At 42.7% G+C, this 11,661-nt stretch overlaps 1 protein-coding gene across 1 annotated transcript in view; it reads right to left on the reverse strand.

Annotated features, from left to right (window-relative positions):
• Window positions 1-11,475: 11,475 nt before the first annotated feature.
• The window catches only part of RUNX1T1 (RUNX1 partner transcriptional co-repressor 1), a 131,706-nt gene continuing 131,520 nt past the window's right edge, over window positions 11,476-11,661 (reverse strand). The window contains 1 exon segment of the mRNA XM_073892954.1: window positions 11,476-11,661. This exon segment is cut by the window's right edge and continues 4,093 nt beyond it. The gene's annotated coding sequence lies outside the window, so the exon portion shown is untranslated.

An 11,661-nucleotide genomic window follows, 5' to 3' on the forward strand; every position in this document is an offset into this window, starting at 1 on the left:
TATCTTGTAGATCTCTACTATGGACAACCATTCATTGTTTGTTTGTTTGTTTTCCTCCCCATCTATTGGCTAACTGCAGGGGACTCCCAAGAACCCACAAAAGGGAAGAGATGAAAAGCAGAAAGATCTAGGTCCCAGAACTGCCACTTGGATGAGAAATGACCAACAATGAGTTGACTGTTGCCTAAGTATTAAATAAACCACGAATGTGGTAAGCCTCTGAAATTTTAGTGTTATTTGTTGAAGCAGTTATTCTACACTGACCAATCCAGCTAGTATGACATGAGGGACCAATGATGATCTTGATCATATTGTCTCCATTAAGATTCCTGAACAATAAACCAATAAGTAATTATCATTATCAACAAATCACAAAAATCAAAGTGAATATCTACATAAACACTATAAGGAGAGCTTACTTTTACTAACCACTCTTCATATGCCAAATATGAAATTTGCAAAATATAATTTTGCTATCCCTATTTACAGATCGGAAAAATGAAAACCCAGATGATTAAATAACTGGGTCAAGCTAGTCAATGAATAATAAAGCTAGGACTCAAATCTCACTTTGACCACAACTCCTGCACTGCAAAGCACTAAGCTCTCAGTTCTCACACTCTTCCTGTCTCTTCTGACAATCTTAGAATCAGACTGACCTATCTATTTTAACACATTAAAGTATGCCTATTGCTTGATAGGACTCATTACACTTGATAGTTCTGAATTCTGAACCTGGTGAAAATTACAGCTTTGAAATTGAAATCTGTAATCAAAGATCTTGCTTACAAGCAACATAACCCACTTAAGCTGGTTTAAATAGAAAATGAGTTTATTAAAAGCCGTTAAGAAACTAATGGAACCTTCAGAGACTGGAAGTCTTACATCCAAGAAAAATCCCCAAATTGCACACTAAGCCTTGCCAGTAGAGGCCCTTCTAGGCACAGACATGGCTGATAACACCATGGACACTTCATTTGTGTGTATCTTCACTGTCCCTGGGATACCTGCCATTACTGCCTGGGGAATGCCTGACAGCTCTCCTCCGTGTTCTGCTATTCTCATGAGAATACAGATTCGATGCAGCAACTACACCTGGCTCTTCATGATATCCCTTCTGAATAAAACCATTCCAGGAGAGTGCTTCTGTTTGGTAAAGCCTACTCCCCATCAGAGGCTGGAAAACAGAGTTTTGGCTTTTCAATTTGGGAAACAGCCCGAACAGAAGTCTATTCATAAGATCCTCAGTGGCTACAGAGGTGACATATGTCCACTGAAATGGTAACCCAAAATCACGTGGAGCCAAGATTACAGAGGAACAGAAACTATGCCCTTTTAGAGGAAGCTGGTTCACAGAAAGAACAGAGCAGAGGTCCAGGAAAAAAACAAAAAAAAACAAAAAAAAAACCAGCCTGAGGAAAGACAGAGGTGCTGTATGATGACTTCTAAGTTTTGGTGAAGTCTGGCTGTCCTTGCTCAGATGGGTTTCCAAGTACTTTCTTTTTTTTTTTTTTAAGATTTTATTTATTTATTTGAGAGAGAATGAGATAGAGAGAGAGAGCATGAGAGGGGGGAGGGTCAGAGGGAGAAGCAGACTCCTTGCTGAGCAGGGAGCCCGATGTGGGACTCGATCCCGGGACTCCAGGATCATGACCTGAGCCGAAGGCAGTGGCTTAACCAACTGAGCCACCCAGGCGCCCCTCCAAGTACTTTCACAAGAAAAAGATCTCTGCAGTACTTAAACAGCAAGCAGTGAACACCTTCAAAATGATGAATAAATAAGTCTGATAATAAGACTCTCGGAGAACAGAGGGAGAACTGTTGTTTTTTTTTAAGATTTATTGATTTATTTATTTGAAAGAGAGAGAGAGAGAGAAAGAGAGCGAGCGGGGGCAGGGGCAGAGGGAGAGGAAGAGGGAAAATCTCGAGCAGACTCTGCACTGAGCAGAATCCAACGCAGGGTTCGATCTCACAACCCTGAGATCATGACCTGAGCTGAAATCAAGAGTTGGACGCTCAATCGACGGAGCCACCCAGGTGCCCTGAAAATTCTGTTTCAAGTGGATTTAGGAACTGCTCTTAGATGGTATATAAGACCAGGGAGTTCTCACAGCCTACACACTTGCTTTGAATCCTGGCCCCACTGGTTTCTTATTGCCTCACTATGTTGTAAATTCCATGAAATTATGAGTCATTTGCATTCGTGTCTGTGCCAGTTACAGGCCCTGACTTGACACAGAACCTAGCAATTAATATTTGTTGAATAAATTCTTTCAACCGGTAATAGCAAAAAAAAAAAAGGATTTTATTTATTTAGATTAAATACAATGTACAAGTGACTCCTTAGCAAGTGGGAAGATAAATGCATTGACAATATGGGTTTCCAAAAACCCAAGCTCGAATGTATCATTTTTAGAAGGGTTGCTTTAGAGAATCAATTTTGTATCATTTTTAATTGCCACACATGCACAAATTGGCCTCAAAACACCGTATAATGATTATGGTGGCTATATATCACATTGACTGTGACATTGCCTCTCCCAAGTCCAGAGCTAGTTAACATACAATAGAGTATTCACTACCACTCTTCCTTTCCAATGTTTGTGTCCAAACATTGTTTCTTAAGTAGTCATATTGATCATATTGATTAATACTCCTGGTAGAAATGATGAAAAATTATCGATTTGCTCTTGTAAACCTCATCTCTAACTACAATATCTGGAGTGTTGCTTCCTTGAACTCCATAAGAGCTCTCTCCTCAGACCTCTTCCATTCTTACTGATTACATCTGCAGATGGAAATCAGGTGTGAAAATCCATTAAGACGCCTCACAACAGGACAGACTTTGACTCTTATTGAACTCTCATGTTCTCTCTTCCTTAATTAAGGCACAAGAACATTTTACCATGGAGAGAGAATGACTTAGATTATGGATCTTATTCCTTCTAATGGCATGCATTTCACCCAATTGGGGGATAATACATTTCTTACTTCATTGCTTTGCAAAGAGCCACTTACCCAGTTCTTCCAAGGGAAGAATAAAGAGCATGATTTTACTTATAAAGAGTGCTCCGTTATCCAGGCTACAAAAGAGAAATGAAGTATACAGCTGTTCCCCCAAATTATAACATGTTTTTTCACTAAACATTTTAAAACCCAAATAAAGAATAGCATTTAAATGAGTTAGCAACATAGAATCTTATTTTAGAGCTAGAAAAACCCTTAACGTTTGCAGCACAAAAGAGCAAGAGTGCAGGCTTTGGAGTCAGATGGCCGGGATTCAAAGGCTGGCTGTGTGACCTGAGGCAAGTTAGAAGACCGCCTGCGTCTCCGTATTTCCTCAGGTATCGTGACAATGATAATGATAACTCTTTATAAAAGTAAATCATTAAATACACTCAAAATAAATTTAAAATACATGAAAATAATAAAATATCACAACTATAATACCTCATAGGCCTTGTGAGGATTTACTGAGATGATGCATTACAACACTTGTTAGCACTCAATCAATACATGTTCCTGATGTATACATTATTTTACAATACATACTCTGTGCATTTCCATCTTAGGAATAGCATGCAAAAAGAAAGCCCAAAATACTTCTCATAACCTTTCCTGATCGTTTGTAATGAGATGAATAAGCCTCAAACTGTATTTTCTAAAACCTTCGCTGAGATTGTGAGGTAAAAGAAAAAAAAAATCACTTATCTCTATGGAGAAAAAGAAATGCCAAAACACAGAGTTGCTCCAGACGGATGGTCGTTTAGTACAAACACGCAGACAGGACAGTCTCTTGGTGTCTGGAGTTTGCCAACTTCTTTCCACTAAAATAGTCACAATAGCAGGGCCATTAGGTGAGGATTCAGCCTACAATAGTTTATTTAGCTTTTGTTGATTCTGAAATGTAAATGATTAGTAAGAATGAGGACAACAAGGCATTATCACTAACATCCAGGATAAAGGCTGGATCTACCAACTCTACAGAAATAGATACTTTATAAGCAAAAAAGAAGGGCATTAGGAATTGGAAAGCCCAGCAGATGCAAATTAGATTGCATTTTTCAAAATAGGGCTGCTAGCATTTTCAATGACTTTCCAGGGAATCAGGCAAGAAGGAAGGAATAGTAGAGCATTTTCTGCTCCTTACGAATTCTGCCTTCTGCTTGTTTTTATATTTAGATTTTTTTTAATGCATTAAAAATGATAACAGCAATCAATTCTTGGGTCCTTACCCTGTGCCAGCCATTCTGCTAAGTACTGTATGTGCATTATCTCGTTTAATCCCCACAACTACTCTACGAGAAAGCCAATTCATTTTTCTAATATCACAAATGAGGAATCTGAGCACAGAAAGGTCCTTGTCCAGGGCTGGTAAATGGTTCATCGGTACTGCAAGTGGATCCAAAGCTGGGGTGTTAACCACTATGCAAACTACCTCTCAATAAGAACACACTAACTGAGCAACCCCAAGACTCCCAACTACCTTCCCTACCCTGAAATTCCAAGTCTAGTGCATGTACAGGGGCTGGACGAGTGGATGGGTGGATGGACCGAGTCCATTCTTTTCCATACATTCCCTCCCATTGCCAGATGTGCACCCGAGGCTATACTTCCTAGAGGCTAGCTTTCTCACTTGAAGCTGGAGAAGGAGAGCAGCTTGCCATTGAGGGGTTTGCCTTAGAGCTCCTGATGCTAAGTCCTGGAAATCATGGCTGGCCAGCAATATCTCTTGGAGAAAGTCACCCCTTGAAAACTGTGCCTTCATCTAAGCCAGGTACAGCTATAGCAGCCACTGTAGATGTTACTGATTTAATCCACTCGGGAGGCATTCAGTTGAAGATAGGTAGTATGCCACGTAGGTAAGCTTCGACATCAGTTCTGAGACATTACCAGGCTTTTCTGCTCATTAGCTTTATAATGAAGAAGAAGTATTTTAACTTGTTTGAATCTCATTTGTAGTATGAGGATGGTGTAATATTTCATTTACTCCAAAACACACCTTCTCTGACATTTTTGCATATTTGAAATTTGAGGTGTTTTACAATGGATGGCATCTCCCATTCTCTGCTGGGCAAGAGGCAGTGGTGACATATTTCTTATCACCTGCACGCGTGCAAACAAAATTCACGGGATGGGTGGCAATGGAGACAACAGAGCATTTGCTACATGGACCTCAAAGTATACCAGGAGTACAAGACCAGTGTGCTGATAACGTGGTTAGAGACACAAAGCATAAACACATAAAATCTTCACTATGAGCTCATTTGCAATTCATAATACAGTCTCCTCTGCTTCCAAAAATTAGTTGGGCCAAAGAGAGGTGAAATATCTTGTCCAAGTTCATACGTTAGAACAGACTTGGGAAAGTCAGACTAACTTGGGTGAGACAGACTTGGGATATAAATCTAATCCCGTCCTGTGTTGTTCTTAGCCACTCTCTTGACTTTCCAAACTGCCCACGAGAGTGAAAGCAGCAGCACGGGTCTAAGTGTGAGGAGTTTGTGAAGGGACTGATCTTGTTCATGCTACAGAAAAGAATGAAGTGGGGTCGGGGGGCCAACAGGGACTTTTTCCACTAGAGGGAAATATCAAGAGCACTCCAGTGGTAAAGAGGTTGCGGACAAAGGCACAGAGGCTAGAGGAAGAAAGCTAATTTATCCATAAATAAATATGGCCTGCTGGCAAGGAGATTTGCCGAGGACAGTCGTGGGATCTAGAAGTGGAAGGAGAGAGGGTGACTGATTACAAAGAGCCTGGAATCCAGACCATGATGAGCAGCCTTTATTCTGGAGACAACTGAGCTGCCAAGGAAGGTCCCTCTCTGAATTCATCAAAACTTAAACGTTGAATTTGGGGAAGACCGTCAGTTAGACTGTTGTGGTAGGCGTGCCTTTGGAGATGATAAGGAGCTGACCTTTGTAAATGAAATACAAGGGAATAGACGGCCAAGATTTATTTCCTTGTGAAGTCTTGTTTATGATAAATGTGATAGATGATAGGGGAAAATATATTATGGAAGCTCTTATGAATAGATGTCTTTGTGAAAGTGTTCACATAAGTTTGGGGAATGTGAGAGTATACGAAACTACCTTATTATTCCAATGCGAGACTTCGCAGATCCTTTAAGGGGTACAAATTATAACGTTGCCCACGTGTGGATCACTGAATGCTTTTTACATCTTTCCCCCGGGGGGTGCCTGCTAATGGCTTCTGGAAGCAGAGTTCCAGTGAACATAGTTTGAGAAATGCTGAGTTACTCATTGACCAAGCTACAGTTCTCTTATTAGTGGTTTCTTTCCAGCCTGGGATTATCAACCTAAGACCTTTTACAAGCATATTTTGTATTTTGACCCAGAACCACAGGTGACCAAGTTACTGAAAGTAACTTAGATGACAACATTGTAAGAAGAGTTCATGAAGGTACATGAATATTCTAGATAGTATATGCAAGGTGTGTGTGTGTTATGTGTGTTACACAAGTGTGTGTGTATGTGTAGTCCTTATATTCAGTTCAATTCCACAGTGATACCTGGTACCTACTTTATGGAGAACATGTTAAATGGTAGTCATAGTAGAAAGAAGAACCTCGCTAACATCTTTCAAAGTCTTTGCTAACAGAGCAAAAAGAATGTATCACTTGCTATCCAAATGGGCAGTTTGCACTTACCTTAATTTTACTGTCTGTGACTTTGTCAGCAAAATGCACAATTGTAATAAGTGGAATTGTAAAAGGCTGCTGTTGGTTTTTTGCAGACTCTCTATCCTTCATCACATGCTCAGAAGATAGGTTTTAAATAGCAGTATCCACCGTCTAAAACAAGTTTGCAACAAGTTTAATTGGGAATACAAAAATCTTTCTCTTTGTCAAAGACAATATTGACTTTCATTTTCAAGTAAGCAAGGAATCAATGATTTATTTACTTTTTGCACACACAAGAAGTAAGTCGAGCCATTACCAGTCTCTTAAGAAATGCTATTATTATGAAGCTCTCCCTCCCTTCAGAGGGTGGGGTGGCGGGGCGGGGGAGGGGGGGGCACAGCTTTATTTCTTACGTTTCAGCGAAATTCTGGAGTCGGTTCCTGCCCAGGCATGCCATGTTGGTGTGGGCATCTGTCCCTATACTCGTGGGTCACCTCTGCTAGGAATGTTCTCTTGGTCTGTCTTAGTCCGTCAGGGCGGCTACAACAAAATGCCACGGGCTTGGTGGCTTCTGAACAGCAGAAATTTACGCTCACATTTCTAGAGGTTGGAAGTCCAAGATCAGAGCATCATCATGACCAGATGAGAGCCCTCTTCTGGGTCGCATACTGTATCCTCACTCTGTGGAAGAGCTGGGGATGTCTGTGGAGTGGCTTTTATAAGAACATTGATCCCATCATGATGGTTCCATCCTTGTGACCTAATCACTTCCCAGGGCCCCCACCTCTACTACCGTCAGCTTGGAGGTTAGTTTTCAACATATCGATTTGAGGGGAACACATTCAGACCATAGCATCTTCACACCTTTTTTGTGGCATCTCCCTGCCCTCGTTCCTGTGTTGCTCCTTCTGAGAGCATTCCCTGAAGTCAAGACAGACTCCCCCCAAATCGAGTTATTAACTGAACTGATTGGGAAACCGTGGGGCCTCTGCCCGCATCCTGTGGTGACCACGCTCTTGCCCCAGCCCTTCGGTCGCACACGTGTTCTCCTTCAATAAGCACAGGATCACCATGACTCCACTGTCACCATCAGTGGTCCCTAAATGTGGCTGCAGATCTCGCTTACAAGAAAGCAAAAATGTCTCGTGTTCCCTGTATGGCCCTGCAGATCCTGCCTCCTGCTTAACTTGACCTCAGCCCTACTGCCCGCTTCCACGTCCTACCATTCACAGTTCCTCAAGCCCTTCAGCTCGCTCCCATTTCCAAGCCCCCGCACCTACTCCCTCTGCGTGCTTGGCATGCTCCCCACTCAGAGGTTCATGTGGCTCACTCCACATCCAAGTTTCTTCTTCAAGGTCACTTCCTTGGAGGGGCCTTCCTGCAGTGGCCATCCTAATGAATACAGGGCCACTGTATTCCATCACTGCTTAAGGCCCTATCTTGCTTGATATTTCTTTCTAGCACTTGTCAATAGCTAAATATTTATCTAATTACTTGTTTATCTTTCTCTCCTACCAGAATATAAGCCCCAGGAGGACAGATATTTATCTTATTTACAAATGTCTCCCTAGAGAATCTGACTCTGGAGGTCAGCAGGGAGACCCAGAAATCAATTTTTAGACAGCCCAGGTCATTTTGAAGCAACTAAGGAGAACAACATTTGGAAGGCATTCATTGACATCAGATTTTCCCAAGGTGGTGGTGGTCGTTGGTGGTTTATTTTGTTGTTGTTCATTTATTTTGTTAGTTTTAGTTTTAGTGTTTTTTTTCTTTTTCTTTTTTTTAAAGAGAAACCTCTTCCTTTCCCAAGCTCAGAAAGCCCATGACTCAATGTTGTGGTGATCTGCCAGGAATCATTTAAATAGTAATAATGAGAGCTGAAGAGGGTAATGGAAAGTAAGAACTCCCTAGAGAGATGGGATAATCTCTCAGTAATTGAGACATGATTGTATATTGAAGAAAGTATATGCTAACCAGTTTGCTGAACCCCAGCGTGTGAAGTATGATCATGATCACATTTTGCCCATTTTCATTCTCAGCTCCTGTCACAGAACATTTATGAGGCACATTCCCTAGTCTCTTCCCCACCCTCCATGTCTACAGTATCGTCACCACTTCCTCTTAAGTGGCTTGGTGGATCATGTTGACACATTCAAGGGAAGTAGGATGTAACCTTTGATTGTGATATCAACTGCTTACGTTAGCTTTTTCTGGGACAGAAGTAGCTCTGGCTGAGAGGATCTGCCGGATCTTGGAGATCCCTGCACTGTTGGAGCGACTCAGGGGCAGCAGGTTGCCGTCAGACTCGCTGGCACCTGGGGGCCATATTGCCTAGGCTTTGGTTCTGAGAGAACAAGGGTGAGCTGGCCTTTTCAAAGCTTCACAGAGGAGCCTTCCTGGAATTGTAAGGAAGGCAGGCGGGTATGGTCTGAAGAAGAAAGTACTAAGGTAAAAGAAGGGAAATGCTTCCAAATATAAAAAAGTCTGCTGTGTACAGACCTAGGAGAGGAGACAGAAGACCCAAAGAGAGGAAAGAAGCCCAAGGCAAATGGGGCAGAGGTGGGACTCCAGATCCTAGAGGCGCCCTAAGTGGTCAGACCAGAGCCTGTGAGGTCCCGGCTACACCGGTTTTCGCTCTGGGCCGATCGCTGTCTGAAATCCCAAAGTATTTTCCAATACCTTGCTGGTGGTGTCCTACAGGAATAGGCGAGAACTTTAACAGTTGTGTGTTTGTCGCCGATAACCACAGTCATCCCATCACACAGTGAACTGAGCGGTTCCCTCACCCCTCTGGCATTTGTGTCCTCTGACGTTTGTAAGCGGCGGTCACACCGCCTCCTGTCCCCGTCCGATCAGCTGCAAATGGTTTGATCTTCCCTCTTCACTCCCTCAAGCAGTTAAATCATTTCCCTGGTGTTCTGTTCCTCCAGCCAATTTGTCCATTTCTGGGAAAACCGGCACCATATCATTCTAGCTGCAGACTCACAGTTGTATTCACAATTAATATTTATGGAGTGCTAACTGGGTGCTTGGCCCTGCATGAGGCCCTGAAAAGGGCTCCAGTTGCCACTGATTTATGTAGGGACCGCCATGGTGTCCGGGCAGCTGTATGCTCCCCACTGTCTCAGATTCCCACTGGGTCATTTATCTCTTTCTTGACAGTGCAGTACAGAACTCCAACAACAGAACACTGGCATTAAGAACTAAGAGCAGATATTCTTTCTCTTACCGGTCAGAAGCTTTCCCCCCATTCAAATGTGATTTTTATTAGAGTAAAAGAGACAATTTTATGGTCTCGATCTTAAGTTCTCGTGACGCCCCATATATAACGTTGAAGAGTTTTCAACAAATGTTACCTGCACTTGAAAATTCCAAAAGTGAAGAAGTAAAGAACTTGGTCCTACATCCCTGCTTATATGGATGGAGAGGTGAGATGGGGAAACAAAATAAAACAAAACAAAAAAACCCCACTGTATTTGTCTGACTCAGTTTCCCCAGTATGACTGAGAACAGACTGACCAGGGACAGATTTGAGCAAACACAACTTTATTTATTCACCTTAGAGTAAGGGTATACACCCCCATACAGAATAGTGACCCTTTGTTCTTTCCCTCCCCACCCACTGCAGAGAAATAGCTGTATGTTCTTTCATGGCAGACACATTCTTTTATAATATCAAATACATCATTAAACACTTCTAGAAAAAATGGGGTCCACCACCTAAAAGTCTCTAGATTTGCTCGTATTTTTCATATAAACTACAAAGCATTTCCCATTTGCCCAACACATCCATTCGCATGAAAATGTCACAGAGGTGTTTTCAAGAACTACTTAGAAGGGAACTATTTCAGTGGGTCCCATTTCTGTTCTTGTCTGCTAGTTTCTGGCCTGTTCCACTTTGAAGAGAAAAAAAAAAAAGATACATGAACATCTTAAAGGATAGGGAATTTAGATCAGGCTGGTTTGTCTTTTGTGAAAATAAATCACTGAGTATCCAACCCTATTGGAGATGAGTGGGTTTAGAGGTGTCCGTTATTAAAATATTTTTTTCCCTGTTTCTGGAGTATGAAATGTGAGAAAAGCCACATTTCCCTGGAAGACAGGTCTGAGAAGCCACATCCTGGGGGCAGGAACCCCGCTGGCTCATGGGGGAAGCTGAACGGATGGTCACAAGCCATCCTCCCACTTAACCAGCATTTACTTTCATGTCCTCTCTCCAGGCACAGCTTTTTTTTTGCACAGGCTTGGTCCTCCTGTTCTTTGCAACAATTTTTTGGCCCACAAAGTCGAGAACATTCAGAGGGAAAAGAAATTGCTGCTACAACGTGGTACATACATTACTGAACAAAACAAAACAAAAACACGAACCAAAACAGAACCCAAATCCTGTGGTTCCGAAAATGACACATAAAAATAAGCAGGGTTCACGGGGTAGGGGCAAGAAGGGTTAGGGCTTCAAGCTCTGACCAACTTTATAACTAGAGCACGTGAAAATACTCGTCACACGGGAGGATTTGGACGTCCCGGCAAAGCTAGAGCCTGCCACAGCCAACGGTAACAATGGACAAAAACCAGAGTGAAAATGCTGGCTATGCTTTATTAAACAAGGACGACGGACGAGGCACATGGAAGCAAGCTCTGCCCCAGCAGGTCTGCCATTCAGGTGTGCCCAGGGAGCCCAGCACCACAAGAGCCAGAGCCTCCTGAGTTTGGGAGGAACCTCTCTGGAGAGGTCGACCAGTGTAGGCGTTCATTTCTAATTTCATCAAAATTCAGCCAAGGGGCCTCTGTGGCCCCGCGCATGCAGCTGCTATCTAACCTAAGCCCGGCAAGGTCTCGGCTCCTCTGGAAAGATGGAATTCTCCCTCCACACCTCTTGCCTGGGTGGCATCCCGCTGAAACCAACCTGACCTTTGGCGTTGTTCTGACATCATTCCCTATTCACTGATCATGGATAGGCCAATTCCTGTTCCAGAGGCACGCTTTGGAGCTGGACGGCTACAGATGTGCTTCAGCCC

The sequence above is a fragment of the Callorhinus ursinus genome, unplaced genomic scaffold (assembly GCF_003265705.2).
Source record: "Callorhinus ursinus isolate GAN/ISIS: 27379988/994484 unplaced genomic scaffold, GSC_fseal_2.0 scaffold5, whole genome shotgun sequence".
Lineage (NCBI taxonomy): Eukaryota > Metazoa > Chordata > Mammalia > Carnivora > Otariidae > Callorhinus > Callorhinus ursinus.